Source organism: Argiope bruennichi, chromosome 5 (assembly GCF_947563725.1).
Source record: "Argiope bruennichi chromosome 5, qqArgBrue1.1, whole genome shotgun sequence".
NCBI classification, from domain to species: domain Eukaryota; kingdom Metazoa; phylum Arthropoda; class Arachnida; order Araneae; family Araneidae; genus Argiope; species Argiope bruennichi.
Genome location: NC_079155.1, coordinates 27,581 through 44,910, shown reverse-complemented (window position 1 = coordinate 44,910; position 17,330 = coordinate 27,581). Strand labels below are relative to the sequence as shown.

The window sequence follows — 17,330 nt, the reverse complement described above, 5'->3', positions numbered from 1 at the left end:
CTTAAGATTTGAAGTCTGATTGGAAGAATTTACTTGATAAAATCATCTATCATAAATCCCATTATGGGTTTGAAGGGGTTTATACATTCCAGCTTATTTTCATCAAATAATCTACAAGCAAGTTCATTACATTTTCAGAGAATAAATGTAGATTATTCAAAGAATAGTAGTTGATTAGAAAAGATATGTAGAAATTTATAGAACAATTAAAGGTCCATGCTACACATTCAACATTAATATAAAAATATAAGCGCATACCTGGCAGCTGAACATCAATGCTAAATACAGAATCAGTCAATAAATATTAATTTTGGATTTTAAGAGGAGTCGGTGCATAATTAAACAGGCATTCCATGTATGTCATGGCTAGAGCCGAAGAAGAAATATGAGCTCTAATGTTAGCTAACTATTTAATATATTAACACCGTGTTCCTCAATGATATACGCTGTTTTGTTTCACATTGAAAACACATTTACATTATAAGGATGATTATTGTTAGATGTATACTTTGGAAACGAAATCGAAATAATTAGGATGTACTAGATGTTTTCGGTGACCAGCTGGTCTGTCCATCATACATTTAGTATTATTTTAATTATGTCAATTAATTATAAAGTATTTGCAATAAATTTAATTTTTGTTAAATTAAGGCATGAATTGCAAGAAAAGTCAAATTATATATATAGTTGTTAATTATTATAAGAAATACTGTTTGTTAGCTTTTCATGAGAATTGCTGTTTAAGCAAACTATAATATATAAATAATTAACATAACCTTCGAAAAGAATTTTCTTGGAGTTGATGGAAGACTTATTTAATGATTAAACTAAGAAGTGAATATATTAAAACTAATAGAAAATTTTTAAAATTTCTTTTTATAAAATGCTAAAAACGGCCATAAAAAACTGGTCAAATAAAAAAATCAACTGTATTTTATTAGGAAAAAAAAAAAAAAAAAGATGATGCTCCAGTTAAACCTAATTTTTAATTTTATGTTAACCTTAAATAAATGAAATAAAATAATAACAAATAAATAATAGAAATGAAAATAATAAAGTAGATTTGAATCTTCATCCAAAACATTACAGGAAGCCAATATTGTAGATTTTAATTGTTTAGTTTTATATTATCTTTAAAAAATTAAAATGACAATAATATGCACATAAAATTGTATTTAATATCACTGTAATGTGCTCATATAGAAATAAAGTTTACTAAACCAATGAAATTTTTTTTTTGAAAAATATGTTTAAAAGTATTTTGAAAAATACTAAGATCAAAGAAGAAAAATGTTGAATAGAATTTTTAAAAAAAGATAACTAAAAAACCAATTTTTTTAAAATTTAAAATCTTTTTGGTCAGTAATTTATTTCGAAGTTATTAAAGAAAATGCTGGAATTTTGTTAATTTTTTTATTAAAATTTTAATTTAATTTTTGAACAAGATTTCTTAATATTGCTATCTAAGAAATAGCTATCTGCCAGCCAAATTTGGAAGCTCTAAATCCCGATATCTGCCTCGAAAGATGAAATTTATTGATAACATGCCAGTCTTTAAATTTTATTATATTAAAAGTATGAATAATTTTATCTCATATTTTTTAACAAAGGAAAATCGTTCAGCTTTGATTGAACAATTAAAATGATTTGTCTTTCATTTACGATATTGCTGAAAAACAAAATTTAAAAATTTGTTAAAAGAAAGAAAGAATATCATAAGATTTTATAATTAAAAAGATATATGTATAAATATACTTTTATTTTAAAAATAAATTAAAATATTTTTTTTTTTTTTTCATCTGGAAACATTTTTGGAAGTTATTGCAGAAAAACATGAAACTTTTTCGCTGTTTTTAAATAATAAAATTAAAAAATTGCTCTACCAAACTTAGACTTTCCCATCCTCCAAAACATTTTTTTTTCTTCTCTGCAGACACACACGCACGTTCCCTTTTATTAGAAAAAAAATTTGTATGTAGTAAAAAATTTATATATAATATGGAGAGTCCTTGCAGCCAAATGTTATTTCGAATCGCAATAACATAAAAACATTTATTTAATCAAATTTTGCATGAAAATATTTCTATTATTTTCCACTGTTGGAGAAGTTTCTTTCAAATGAAAAATAATTATACAATAATAAAATAAATAATAAATAAATACATTTATATTTTTGATAATTTATTTAATAAATAATAATTTTTAACGATGGAGACTTTAAAAAATTCTTAATAAATATTAAGAATAATATTCTTTATTATTAATAATAATAAAGAATTTATTTACATCAAATTCAATTTAAGATAAAAAAAATTATCAGATGAATTTCTGAAAGAGTGTAAAAGAAACGAGTAAAGTTTCAGAATGAGTAAAAGAAACGAAACAGTTTGGCGATTCAAAGTTTTGGCGGAATGAAAGAAAAAACCAAAGCGCGTAAGAGGAAAGGAAAAATATTTGCATAATTCGTCACAAATATGCGTATTTGCCAAATGTTATAACCATTATTATAGCTAATCCTGGAATTGGGATAGTTCTTGTTAACGCCTATAGATGGCTGTAGACTACTGGCTCCGCCTACAAGCACTAATTGGAACCTAGCTTGATCCTCCAATACGTCCTCCGGTTAACGCTACCCATTAATGCAGATCCCTGATGTGAACGGTTCAGTTTTAACATTACCGGCAGAATATTACCAATTCCCAACAGAGCGCTATTATCTGCCGGAATGCAATACTCCGGCAGAATTGGAATAAAATAAAATTATATTCTGGAATTTCTAGGAAAGAAATATGACAGAAATCTTAAACATTGGGTGACGTTTGAAACGTTGGGTGCAAAGAAAGCCTTTTTTTTTTTAAATATATATATTCTTTATGACGCATATCTTTTTTTTTTTTTTTACATATTAGTTATTAATCGATTTTCTTTATTTCATTCAAATTTTCGTGTTAATGATATTCGTGTTTCGCTTTCTATGATATTCATTATATTTCTCTGTTTAAACTCATCATAAAAATGTCCAGTGATTATATCATAAGCTCTAGTATGACAATAATTTCAGAAAAAAGTTGACATAACAAAAGTGCGCGAAATTAAAATGTAAGCAGAGTGACTTCGAAATTATTCGTAATCTATCAAAAGTGTTATTTTCAATTACATCATACTCTAAATACCTTTAATGTGTAGTATTAATTAATTTTTTTCATTTTTTTTGTACCAATATATGTTGTGATTTTATTGTTTAAGTTAAGGATGCTTATATAGATCAATATGTTTTGCATATTTTTAACATTGTTTTTAATCTGTTTTCCTCACCATACTAAATGGTGTTTGTATAATCTACAGAAATTTATCTTTTTATAATGTAAGCTTTCGTCTAATTTCGTTTAGTAACTGTTAAGTACTGAATTTTATAAATTACCTATGTCTCTTTGTGGATTAGAATATTTAGAATAGCACCCAAAGGTTCTTATAAAATGTGGTTCATTTAGTAATTAAATCATTACAGTACACTGTAAAATTAACGAATATTTATTTGACTGTTTGATTAACATAAATATCGGGAATAGAGACTGTTTAGACAACACTGAATAAGAAATCAACTGCAGTTTTAAGTTTCTCACCTGAAAATAAACAGTCTTAAAAGATTTTCTTTATTAATAAGATGTTTGCAATAAGTATTTACATTGAACAGCTCAATATAAAATTTAATATCCTATTTAAAATAACCTTCAGCACAAAATTCCATTGGGGATTTATTAAATCCATTTTGCTTTTGGGCTATTTTTCCTGGCTTTTATTTTTTAAATTACAGGTGTAGAGCAGTATTTTTTTTTTTTTTAATTTTCTCATCTCTTTCACTAAAATTCAAATACTTCTGATAGTTTGTTTGGTTCTTAAGCAGATATTTTAAGTTATTTATTTTTTATCAATTACGTCTTGGAAGAGCTGTTACATTTTGTCTCACTGCATGTGCATACAATAATTTTACCACTGAATATTTTTAGTAATGATACCAGTTCATTGATGTTAGAATAGCTCATCCTCCCTGAATTATGACTACAAATTCTTTTTATGTTTAGCAAAAAAACATTATTTTAAGTTATTTGGATTGAGTATTCCCAAAACTTCTTCCCCCCAGAATTCGGTTGACTTTGGGAGGTCCCAAAGCCAACCCAAAAATTTATTAACTTTATTTTCAATACACAAAAGGATTTTCATTATCCATTAACAGTGCTCTGCCCTTGACATTCTCATATAATTTTCTTGTCCCAAGTGATTATCAGTGATTTAGCAAATATAGATGCTCCCTGGACATAGTATTATTTTTCAGAACTTTATGATATTTAATTTCAAAAGATGATATAAATGTGCTAATATTTTGTTCAGATAGTGCCCAATAAGATTGGCACCAAAAGTGTCTATACTCTTTGACCCTCTAGTTTTTGCATCACTGCTTTATATTAACATAATATTTTCTTTATTTTCAGTGTCTGTTCTTCTTACGATTGTAATAAAAATTTAGTACAAATCTATAATTCTTTTGATAAAACCATTTGATTGATCTAGGTCTTTACTTTCTTTGACTATCATAGACGTTTGAATACTGACAGAGAGACTGTCAATTTCATAAAACTGATATAAAGACCATGTGCCAAATTCCATTTGTTTATATCGTTCTATTTTTGAATTATTGCATTCACAGGCAGGCTATTACGCGGACATAATATCAAAAATAGTCTTTACAGAGTTAAGGAGATCTAAATTATGGAGATTTATCAACAGCTCAGAGAACAAATTTTTGTGCTGACTATAATATATTCTCTTTGTGTACTTCAAATAGGAGAATGTACAGTCAAAATTTTAAATAAAATTGATTATTATTTAAGTAAAACTAAAAGCAGGTTTATATAAATATTTAATCATAAATTTTGAAGAATTTAAATTTTTTTAAAAGCTATAGGAGAGTTTTCATAATACTGATAATTGTCTGTATGCCTCCATTTTTGATAATAACCGATTATTTAAAAACACCTGAGGTTTATATTTGGTAGAAGGCACAGAAGTGCTTTTCTTTATATTCTGTGACTTACTTTAAAAGATAATGTAAAGATGGGTATAATTTGGAGGGAAAAAAATCATTGCAGTATTTTTCTAAAAATTATTGATTATGTTTTGTTAAAAGAACCTATTACTTTTAGAAAAAAGTTTTGCTTCTCATATAATATTAAAATCTCTAAACTTGTCACTGCATTTAGCATTTTTTTTCTCTCTGTAAAATGCAAACAATTTACAGAATTTTGGAAGTCATTTATGGTTTCATTAAAAATCTATATGTACAAAATCCATATTATCATGAAAAGTCCTTAAAAACTGCTTATTTTTTATGGGTCTTAAAAGTGCTTATTTTTGGTCTAGATGCTATCCTCCCCTCCTTTATGATGGAGGATATTTCACAAAGCTAGATTTGACCAATTAAATGTCTACATTTTCTTCAGGGTGTCTGATATTTCATCTCTCATTGAATCCAGAAGTCAGAGAAAAACAATGGCATAATTAACATAGGCAAATACACAGTGCACCACTCGATGTCATCACGAGGAGCACAAAATTGTGGAATAAATTTTGACGATATTTTAGGAAAAAGGTACTTTTTTTTTACTATTGTTTTTCAAAATTAAAACAAAATTCTTAAAAAAGAATTTTTATAATATCTTGATATATTGAGTTATCTTGAATTTTCCGACATTCACTTCACTAATAATTTTCCTTGCACTAACTTTGTTTCTGGTATTCTTCACGAATTATTTGTTTATGATGATACTAGTAATGTGGGTAAAATATATTTCTTTCAATTACTTGACTTTTTAAAATCTAATTTTACTTGCTTAGATAGGGAAAGAATTGTGTCTCTTTTGAGGGTAATTTTATGTATATATGTAAAACCACATAGTTAGTTTTCAATAGTAACTTCAGTTCATTTTTGCTTTTCTGCACATGATTTCTTTTTCGTAGAACATTTGTTAGTTATTTTCAACATCATTTAATGAATCGTCATTAGTAAATTTTTTATGTAATTTTATTTCAAGCCATTTCTGTACAGAAGTGTAGATTTTTTAAATAATATGCTGTTAAAAATATATTTAAATGTATTTTATTAGTGGCCTTTCAAAAGTGAGTTCACTGAAAGATCAAGGCTTTCAAAAATAAATTAAAGCAAAATGTTCATGTTTGTTAGCAAATATTATGCAAATATACTTGTTACCATGATAATGCAAAGCTCCAAGTTACTTGTAATTTGTTACTTTTGCTAATACATACCAGAACTAAATAACCAAAGTAAAATTTAGTTTTTATTTTCTCTAATACCAAGTTTTTAAAGAGAACAAATTGTAATCAGCAAAAAATGGAGTTTGCCCAATCTTTGCAATTTAAATCTCCGAAAAACATATTTTTTGAATGTCCGTGAACATGATAACCCAAAAGAGTTTTGAAATAATATTTCACAATAATAAATTTTCAAGATTTATTTATTTCTCTGTTTGTTCCAGGGTAAGTGAATGAAATAAATTCAAATGCAAAGAATTGTATCATAAAATTTGGTACACAGTTTTAGTATCTAAAGTATAGATTAATAAAAAAATTTTTAACCAAATCCGTTAAAGAGTTGACCGTCTGTCAATCTGTATATTTGCATATGCAGCTTAAATAAATAAAATTTGTTAAATGATCTTATTTCTAAAGTTAGAGCTCTGTGTCAAATTTTGGTTTCAATCACACTATAAAACTTCTAAAATGTATTCTTGGTTTGCTTTACTGTACTGAAAGAACAAATGCTTATGCGTGAGGCTTGGAAATAAGAATCTGAGTACTTGTGACTTTCATAACCTTGCTTAAGACCCCTAATTTTTAGGCCGGAGGGAAGAGTGATAACACCCTTATTAAGAAGTATGCAATAAAATATTGGGGGACATTTTTATCTGTTTTATATGTGTTGCTGTGCTTATTGCTTCTTCAAATGCATCAGAGTGATGATCATCTTTTGTTTTTTTAAGTGCCTGATTTTCAGCAGTTAATAAAACTTTGATTGTATTTTTTTAACTTTTGAAAGCAAATTTCTTATTTGAAATTATTTCTTCGATATATTTCTAATGACAATTTAATTTTTTTTTTATAATGCATTATTAGAAAGAGAGAATGCAAGTAAGAACAAAGTATTGTAAGTTTTGCATTCCAAAAAAGAAATATTTGATGAAGTGCTTTTCAATTGAGTTTTTCAGTAGCTTTTTTCAAAAATAGTCTGAGGGTACTATTCTGCCAGTCAGTAGTTTGTTTTAAAATTGTTAAAATGCACAATGAACAAATTTCCAGTAAATTTGCATCAGTAAGAAATGTTGTTTTGGCAGAGAACAAGTAAGTGTGAGAAAGAGAAACCTGTTCTGTGCTGTACTTTCATCAGAAAGGATAAAATCCTATTCTCATATAGTTTATAGCTAAAATGAATCATTGTTACTCAATTTCAAGAATTTTAATAAGATTGGAATTAATAGGAAAATAAGACTGTCTCAGTAACAGTTATGGCCTTCAATGTTTTAAAATAATAGTTTTTCTAATTTGGTATTGTAATTACATATCATAAAGTACCCTCAGATTTGCCATTTGCAAAGCTAAATTCTTTCAATTGTTCTAGTTTTCTCTGCATAATAATATTGTTATACTCTATTTTTGAAAGTGATGTATACCGAAAATTCTAAAGCAAGTTCTTAATTAAAATTTAATAGTAAATCTCTACATTTCAGCCTGAAAGAAAAACATTTTTTTAGAATAATACAGAAACAAAATATTGCAAAATATAGTTACTAATCATAGACACTAAAATTGAAACATGTAAAGTTATAAAAGAATGTGCAATTTAAAGAATATTTTATCTAATAATTACTTAGAATTTTTTTTAATTATTAGTATTTTTTAAGATCATGAATAACGTTAATATCATAATCTTACAGAATATGGTTTAGAATTGAATTATATTTCATTATCTTCTAACATGTTTATTAATTTACTTACCTAAGGGGTTTTTTTTCTATTTCTTATAGACAAAAACATGGTATTAATATATATTTATATCCCCTCGTTTCATCACCAAACAAAGAAGAAATATTTAAATATATTATTGTTATTTAATATGTTGTTACATTTATTTATTAATTGATATTATTTGAATTCAAAACATGTAGGATTTAATTTACTGCTTATAAAGAAATTTTTACTGTCTATTCTTGTACAAATATTTCTAACACATTGTGTTATATTGGGCATGCCCAATTGTACTTTGATATGCTAAAATTATTATGGCATATCTTTGTTATTGCATAACTACATCAAAATATACAAGACAATTTCAAAACAATACTTTGAGCTAGAGTATTTTACATTGTACAGGAAAATATTCTAATGCTATATTTTGCCATCAGGAATTATTGTATTAGTTTGTTTTAAGATAATATTTTAAATGTCTCTTGGAACCAGTTTGATTTTGGATTGCACAAAATCAAACTTATGCGCATTTCCTTGAAGTTTACAGTCATGAATTCAAAATTCTTAAAATTTTCATTGATTTCTGATAATTATATACATTTTATTATTATTATTTATTTATTTATGATTTTCTTTGAGGGAACTTTTTTTCAATTCCTACTATTAGTTCACACTCTCCCTGTATATATCTTGTTCAAATTTTCAATCGTTAATAAAATACTTTTTATCCATCCACTCAAGTTCAAATACATTTTTTTTAAACTTGTAGTGGATGACACTTGATGTTAATACATTTTTTAAAAATATTAATTAATTAATTAAATTTGTCCATTAATTTCTATTTGGTCACCAAATCCGTTGCCAAGCTCTATTTTGCCTTGATATTGTAATTCTGTCATATGTATATACATATTATATTAATTATAATTTTTTAATAAAAAGTAACTAAAATATTTTTTTTTGTTGACTCAAGTAGGAATTGACTTAAATTTTTTTTAATATATATATTACTTGTTTTACAAATTTTTCATGCTATTGAAAATGTTGAAGATTTCATCATCAATATCAAGCAGCATCAGAAAGCATCAGATTAGGATTACAAACAATTTGTAATAGGAACAAAATTCATGACATGGGGCTGAGTATGTTATTTTATTATTAATCAATTCATTTAAATAAGTTCTTAAGATTCTCATTTTTTTCTAAAACAATGCATTTATATTTATCATTATGAACATTCTTATTACTAATATTGTGATTTGTATTTAGTAAAAGATGAGTACTTCATTTTAATTTCCACTCATTTTTTAATAATAAAATGAGTGTATCTGAAATTTACCTTCTACTTATAGATGTATTATTATTTACTTCTTTCAAAATGTGATTATTATATGTTTGTATTAAATGAAATATGAAAAATATAATCTCTGTGTCTTTAAAATTGGAAATATGAAATTAAAATCTTAAACTGATTTTTAATTGCGGTTTTCAACTCAGTAAAAATACCATTATTCATGGCTTAGTAATTTGTTATTATTATTATTATTATTTATTTTAAATTTAAAAACTTTTCAAATCAAGTACAAATTTTATAAAATGATTATCATTAAATTTGAATGAACTCAAGATACATTTTAATTCCATCCTATTACATCAGGATTTACTTCTGTGAAAATGTGTTGAATTTTGGATTATATAAAACTTCGACTTGCAAACTCAATTGAATTTTGGTTTTCATTAAGAAATGAATATCTAAAGAACTTTTAATATGTAATTGAAGATGAATATTCAAATTTTAATTACACTTTCTTCTTATTGTAGAAAGCTAATTTTTTGGTAGGATCAAAGTATGGCGTGGCAATCCATATGGAAAAGGAAATGTGGATAGTTGTGTCTAGTTTCATTCTGTCCTTTTGAAAATGTATAAAGATGAAGTATAACATATAAGGAAACTTCTATGTGCACATTTTGACTAAAAAGTATTTTTTTCTGTTAAATTGAATAACACAAGTTTTATATTTTCATCAATTTTATCTTATCATATTGAAACAATGTATTTTTGTTTTAAAAAACGAAGAATTTGATAAAGTTATACTTATTATAAGATAGCTAAAATCTAATTAATTTGTCAATTTTTTATAAATTTATTCACATATTTCTGATATTTTTTACTGGTTTATTTCACTCTATTTGCAATCATTTTTATATCTAAAGGGTTATTAATTACTGTCAGTCTACTTTAAATAGAATATTGAAAAATATCTGCTTCCTTTATTAATAAGAATTCTATATTTACAATGTTATTATTATTATTTTGAAATTAAATTACTCTTTTCATGAAAATTAAAGATTATGCATTGATTTCTTAAATAGTTTGTATTGTTCACCATCTCGATAAATTTATTGCTAATTAAGTATTGAAATATAAAACTTTATTTATGCTTCAGTTATTGTTATTATGAATATCTTTGTGCATATAACCATAGTCCATAAGATTGTTTCTTGTTTTTGCTTAGTTAATTTTGCATTTAGAATTATTATTTATTTATAAACTATCATTTATTTAAAAGAAATCACACATGGAATAAATAGAAGCAAATAGTTGCATTTCTTTAGCATTATACAAAATAACATTTCTTTTGGCCTATTATTTGGTATTATCCAAACCTGGATAATTTTATATTTGATTTGTTTCACGCAAAATTTTCACCCTTGAAAATAAAAATATTTAGTGCTTTTAAAAGCATAAAAAAGGATGAAAACCATAGCTTATATTGAGTTTAATCGTGATTTATCTTTGTGAATTAATGAAAATAAAAGTTTAATTTTTAGTTATTATTTCAGTTTGATTATGTGAAATAAGAAATTATTGAATTAAATACAAATATACATTATAGTTATGTATTAAACAGTCCTGATTTCGATGAATAAAAGTTTTTTTCTAATTGCAGTAATTTATTAAATGCAATTATATATATATATCAAATTATCCAAGGACAATGGTTTAAGGGTATTATTGTGCATCTTTCATCTGCTACACAGACTTTGGTTAAATACTTTTATAAATAGTGCTTATAACTTTTTTAAATATTTTTTTTTTATTTGCACTAGTTGATTTTGGGCACTCCTTGCTCAATATGCCGATCCAAATGGCCCCTTTCTTCATTGAATCCATGACTCCCTTTTCTTACTGACTACACTAATAAGAAGAGGACAATGACTGGAATAGAAATTATGAATGGTGAGAACATCAATCTTTTTATTTCATATTCTTCACTTTTATTATGATGATATATGCTTATTTGCTTATAGTTTATTTGTTACAAAAAAAGCAAATGCATTTTTTTTTTCCTGTATGCTTTATGCTAATACAATATAAAAGCTTGATAAATTCTAAATGCCATGCAATTTTTTTGTTATTAAATTTAACTTACTGTAATTGTTTAAACAAATAATAAGCTATTAAATAAATAAAAAAATTACCTTTCATTTTTTAAAAGGTGATAATTATTCTTTAATAGAATACTCATTAATTAAAAAAAGTATGGTATTTCACTCATTTATGCATTGATATGCCCAATATAAATAAATTAGCACAAAATATAATGAGATAGCATTTCTGTTCCTTACTTTCTGGTTTAAAAAAATTTCCTTTATTACTATAGCATTTATGCTTTCATATATTATTTTATATATTCGGACTGTAAAAAATGTATAAATTTGTTTCCTTTTCTTATAGTAAAATTTTCATCCTATTGAATACTGTATGTCTCATCAACTTAAAAAGAAATCTAACCTAAATATCTAATTAACATTATTTGAAAAATTTTAAATATTGAATGCATGCACTTACAGAAAATTTATATACAGATATCTTAAATTCTGTTGGATAAAAAAAAAAAAAAATTCGAAAACAAATTATTGCTATGTTACTAACCATTTTGTTTGAATAACGTAAGCAATATATAGTAGGACCATGACTGCAAATACAAATATCTTTTGTAGTATTATGCTCCTTAGATGTCAATATGTAAATAAACTATAAATATGAAAAGTTTTGTATGAACTTTCAAATCTTGTACTCCATTAAAATTGTATAGAAATGTAAATTATGTCAAAGACAATTTTAGGTGGAATTTTTAATATAACAGCAGCTATAAAATAGAAACAGTATAACATATTTGTTAATATCTGTTATAGTTCAGTGTGTGCAATAAGTTTCAGGAAGGAGTCAGTTTAGTATTCCATTTGAATGGCAAAAATTAATGTATTATTCTTGTTTTAATATTTCTCTTTCACTTTATTTCTTTCATAATTTTTTTATTGTTCCTTATTGGATTTGTTTTTACAATTAGGAAAAGAACTGTATTGAAATCTAAACAAAATTCTAAAACTGCTTCATGCAATAGTTGCAGTTATGCAATATTTCAGTTATTGAACTGATATTTGAAAAAAAGTTGAATTTCAAATGAAAAAAATAATTAATTCCTGTCACATGCTATTTCAAAGGGGGAGGGAGGCATGATAGTTTATAATACTTAGATCAAGTATAACAATTGATGTGTCATTTTCCTGGAAAGATTTTTTTTCTGGTAATAATAATATTTATTAATTTTAATTATATAAAATGAATAATATGTTCATTTCTTTGAGTTGTCAATAAAACATACTTATTAATAATTCAGTGAAAAATTGTTAAAGCAGTGGAGCGAAATCCAAAAACAATCATTGTCTTCTGTTTTATGGAAATGTATTCAAAATTTAAATATTGAATAATATATCTGTGTTTATATGTTATAATTTCAATTTGTCCACATTCTAAAAATAATTATTTTCTAATCGTTTGAAGTTGAGCTTCACTTTATCTTTAACATCTAAGTTGCACAAGGTTTTATTTTCTCTTGATGACTCTTAACATCTACTGAAACCGAAAATTCTTTCTTAGCAAAATTCTATTTTAATTATATATAAATTGAAAACATTTCTCATTCACTTTTCCTTCCTCTTTGGATTGTACATTTTGCTGCTCATTGTTCTTACAAAAAAATCGTAGTCATGGATAAAAATTGAATTTTTTGCACATCATAAGCATATCACAAATTAAAGGCTAAAACTTGTTTGGAAAATCATTATAAATTGCATTAAAAATATAACACTGTAAATTTAAAGAAACAGTCAAATTTTGATCACCTATGTATCCCCTGATCAATCCAATTATCATCATCATATCCAGTAATAGTTCCTGCATAGATTTTGTAATGCTGTTCATTTTTTTTTTTTTAATGTTCTTTAAATTGTCAGTAACTTCTTTCAAATAACAAACTTGTTTTAAATATTACCAGTGAGTATTTTTGGTTTTCATCTTGAAATGTTCAAAAATGACTGTCATCAAAATGCTTATCTAGTCTTGTGCTAATCTTTCATATATAAAACAACTTGATAGTTCTCTATAATGATTTCTTGCTATATCTCTTTTATTTTGGCATTTTTATAAATTGGTTTTATTTTGAGTTCAAATGTTTTTATATTCTTTTTGTTTTTCATTGCTTTATTTTACTTAGATTGAGAAATTGATAGCATGTCTTTTGCATTTTCATGGTTTATAGAAATGAAATTGATATAACATTTGATACTATTCTGAAAGTTGCAATGGTACCTTACTCTACAAAATGAATATATATTTTTCTTTGTTGGTTTTCTTGTTAAGCGGATAATAATCTACCCTCGATTTGCTGTACCCTGATTAATTCATTAAAACAGTAATTTATACTACTTATTTATTTGTGTGACATTCATGCTTATTCATCAGTTATAAAGCATTCTATAATTTGATACATTAGAAATAAACTGTCATTCAAAATTTTAGTTTTAATACGTTTCGTGAAAGCATACATATTTATGAACTTAGTAGCCAATAATGTTCTCTAATTAGATTATTGACAAACTGTCCAAATTTTTGAATAATAATTTTAACTTTTTCCATGGCATCTTCAGTAGCTACCCTTATTTTGTGTATTTTTCTATTTTCAGTTTTCCTTTGCAATTGAAATCCTGTTTTCTATCTGTTGCCTTTACACTCTTTGAAAACTTTTGCAAATTTCCATGTCAATTATTTTATAATGATGCCATTTCATTTTGTCCACTGCTCCACGTTTAATATGAAAATTAAATGTTTCAGCTTCAATATTGTTGTTGTTATTTTGTTGACCATTATTATTATATATTATCATTATTACTTGTTGGCCAAAATTATTTTTTAACCACAAAGACCAGTAAGCTTTCATTCTTGCTGATATTTGGCTCCATTAATACTTCTTTTTATTCAGAATTCTGGGAACTTCATTATTTAAGTTCTCCTGAAGTTTTGATTAATTTTAGCAACAAGCACTTTATTATGCCTTCATAAATTTATTATATTAATTTATTATCTTCTAAAAGTTATTATATTTTGCAAACAAAAAATTATATTCCAATAGCAAGTTATTTTTAAATGTTTGTGATTTAACTTTATATTGCATTCTGATATCATAATGATAACTTTACCCTTACATTTGCCATTATGATAACATAACCTATACTATTAAATTAATATGGATTTCTTAATTATTGGTAATGTTAATTCTGTAACTGTTGATAATGTTAAGAGTTACTGCATGCATTGTGACCTTCTTATAATTTCTAACCTGCATATTTTCATGCATGAAAATTTTTAAAATATTTTTCTAAATGGTCCTTAATTGCTGAGAACAATTTTTTCCTCAGACACAATTGATGTGATGCATTTGCCCTTCAAAATCTTTAATTAATTTTTTTTTTTTTTTTTTTTTTTTTTTTTTTTGTATATGAACTGTGCAGTGTCACAATTATTGTGTTCATTGTGAAACTACTTAAAAATATTTTTCAAACTAAATGTCTCTTACAAGTAAATGTATGTTGCTATAGCAGTATATTGCAAATAAGGCTTGAATGCAATGGCAAAATCGATCTCCCATTTTCTTTCTTGCTACTTTATTCAGAAATTTGGAACTTAGGATTACTTGCTAACCTAAATTTAATATTTCAATTTTTTTCCTCTTCTGAGAAATTTTCATTTCCAGAAATGCAATTCTGTTTTGCACCTATTTCACATGTTAAGAAAATCATTAAGTTGCTGAAAAAATTTTTAATCATATAAAACAATGACATTAATTTTGAATTTTTCAATTCTTTAAATTTAAAATTTTTTTATCTAAATCTATATCTAGCATTTATCTTCTGTCTGAAGACATATATGTATTTATCTCCTCTCATCTGTAATATAAAGACCACAAAGTTAGATTTATTGTTAAATTTAAAATTATATAAAATTTTATTTTTAAAATATTTATTTGTACTGTAATATTATGTTATTCTGTCACAATTCTTACTTCTATTTTTCTGCCCAAAATTAAGAACTGCTTTTAAAGAAAATCTCATCCTTGTTTCTGCAAAATTTGCTTTCAAAACTTTTTATATGAATAGTTGAATTTCTAACACACATATTTTTTATAAAGCAATTATTTTATCAACAATGTGAACAGGTTAAATAATTTTTTTTTTGGGGGGGGGAGGCGGGGGGGGGGTCCTTAAGAGCAGATTATTGGCAGTGTTCTTCATATATGAAACTTTTTTATCTTTGATCTTGCTCTAATGATTTTTTTATTTATAAAATTTTTAACAATATTTAAAATACTGATAATATTAAAAGGAAGTGTGAATTTTTTATAAATAGTATAAAAAGTTTAATGAATTGAAACTTTTAGATTAGTTAAAAGTTTTTGTGTACTAAATTTCTCTCAATGTTATGTTCACTGTTTTATTTAGAATTATATTAACTTCAAAAATATTACAGTGGAGAGGACTATTCTGTGAAAGTGATAGTATATCATTTATTTGGTTCTACTCTGAATAATCATAAAAACAAGTGTTTACTGATTACCTACTGGAAGAATCAGTCATTATGTCATTACTGCTTCTGATGCTTCTAAAGATCTTCTGATACTTAAAGATATACTGTTTAGAAGATATTCCTCATCCTCTGCTTATTTGAATGACCTTGTTCTTTACAGTTGCATCAAGTATATCTTGGTTGGAGAAATGTTAGTTGCAATTAGTTTATTTTGTTTGATTAAAATAGAAGTGAATTGTTTCTGTGAGGCATTGTGGAATATATGAATTTCTGTAAAAATAAATTAAGATATTTCCTGCTTTTTTTAATTGTGCTTCTTACATATCTGTCTTATTTTTCTGTTTATATAATCTTAGAAATAAATATTTTAGAAAGGCAAACCAAAGTGAGAATAGTGAGAGCTAATAAATATTGATCGAAATTTATTCAAACTTAATGCTGATTATATTTCCTCAAAGAATATTATTATTCATTTATATCCTCTACTCTTAGGATATTTCTATAGCTATTTCTTTTCATTGCTTTTTTTTTTGTTTGTTTTTTGTCTTCCTGCCATGTAAAGGGAAAATTATTCTTCTTTATAATATTATTCCTCATAACACTTACCATAGCCTTTGCTCTTGTTGATTTTAGAGGTTTATTGCTTGTACAAACCTCTAAAAGCTTATACTTATGATGTTTAACTAACTTTTTAAAAGTGGGTATTTAAGGCAGTGTGTTCTATAGTATGCAGTGAAGTATAATTGCATCTCTTTTGTTTCTTAAATTTATTGTTCAATAGTTGGAATAGTTATAAGATAATTTACTTGTTTTACATTTTTTCAAAAGTGAAAGAAAAAAATGTAGTAATTTTCAGGTAATAACAACTTTTTTTATTATTAATTTTAGAATTAGAATTTTTTTTTTTTTTTCTATCCTGTATTAACATGAATTTATATAATTGCCACTAAAGAAGTGAAAATAATCCCACCTTCTTTTAAATATTTGTATTGATGAATTTTTAATGCTAGTTACTAATGCATATATTTTATTAATATTTTCCAGTGTCTTTGATCACAGTGATGCATATGCAAGTACTAAATGTCTATCAGCTCTCAGCTGGTCTAAGTTTTGGTATCCATTTAGTTAGTCATTTTGTTGGATTTATTATAAGAAAAGGAACTGTTTGAAAACACAGGTAAGAACAAATAGGCTTTGTTGCCTGGTTTTGTGTTTATTTATACTGAATTGAATTTCTAAATCTTGAATTATTTTTACTATAGATTTTTTAGATAGAATTAAGAAAGTATGAATGCATTTATGTATGTGTGCAATATTATAGAAATGTATGACTGATATTGTGTAACTAATGTTATTGCAATTCTAA

General features: G+C 25.1%; 1 long non-coding RNA gene across 3 annotated transcripts in view; it reads left to right on the top strand.

Annotated features, from left to right (window-relative positions):
• Positions 1–3,061: 3,061 nt before the first annotated feature.
• LOC129968143 (uncharacterized) overlaps positions 3,062–17,330 on the top strand; it is a 38,692-nt gene continuing 24,423 nt past the window's right edge. Inside the window, exons 1-6 of one of the 3 annotated variants that reach the window (XR_008784374.1) lie at positions 3,062–3,099; positions 5,499–5,647; positions 9,088–9,179; positions 9,859–10,016; positions 11,149–11,278; positions 17,009–17,141. This is a non-coding gene — a long non-coding RNA (uncharacterized LOC129968143). Of the gene's footprint in view, positions 3,100–5,323; positions 5,648–9,087; positions 9,180–9,858; positions 10,017–11,148; positions 11,279–17,008; positions 17,142–17,330 lie in introns of those variants that run through there. The other 2 variants (XR_008784376.1, XR_008784375.1) reach the window with 2 other exon arrangements.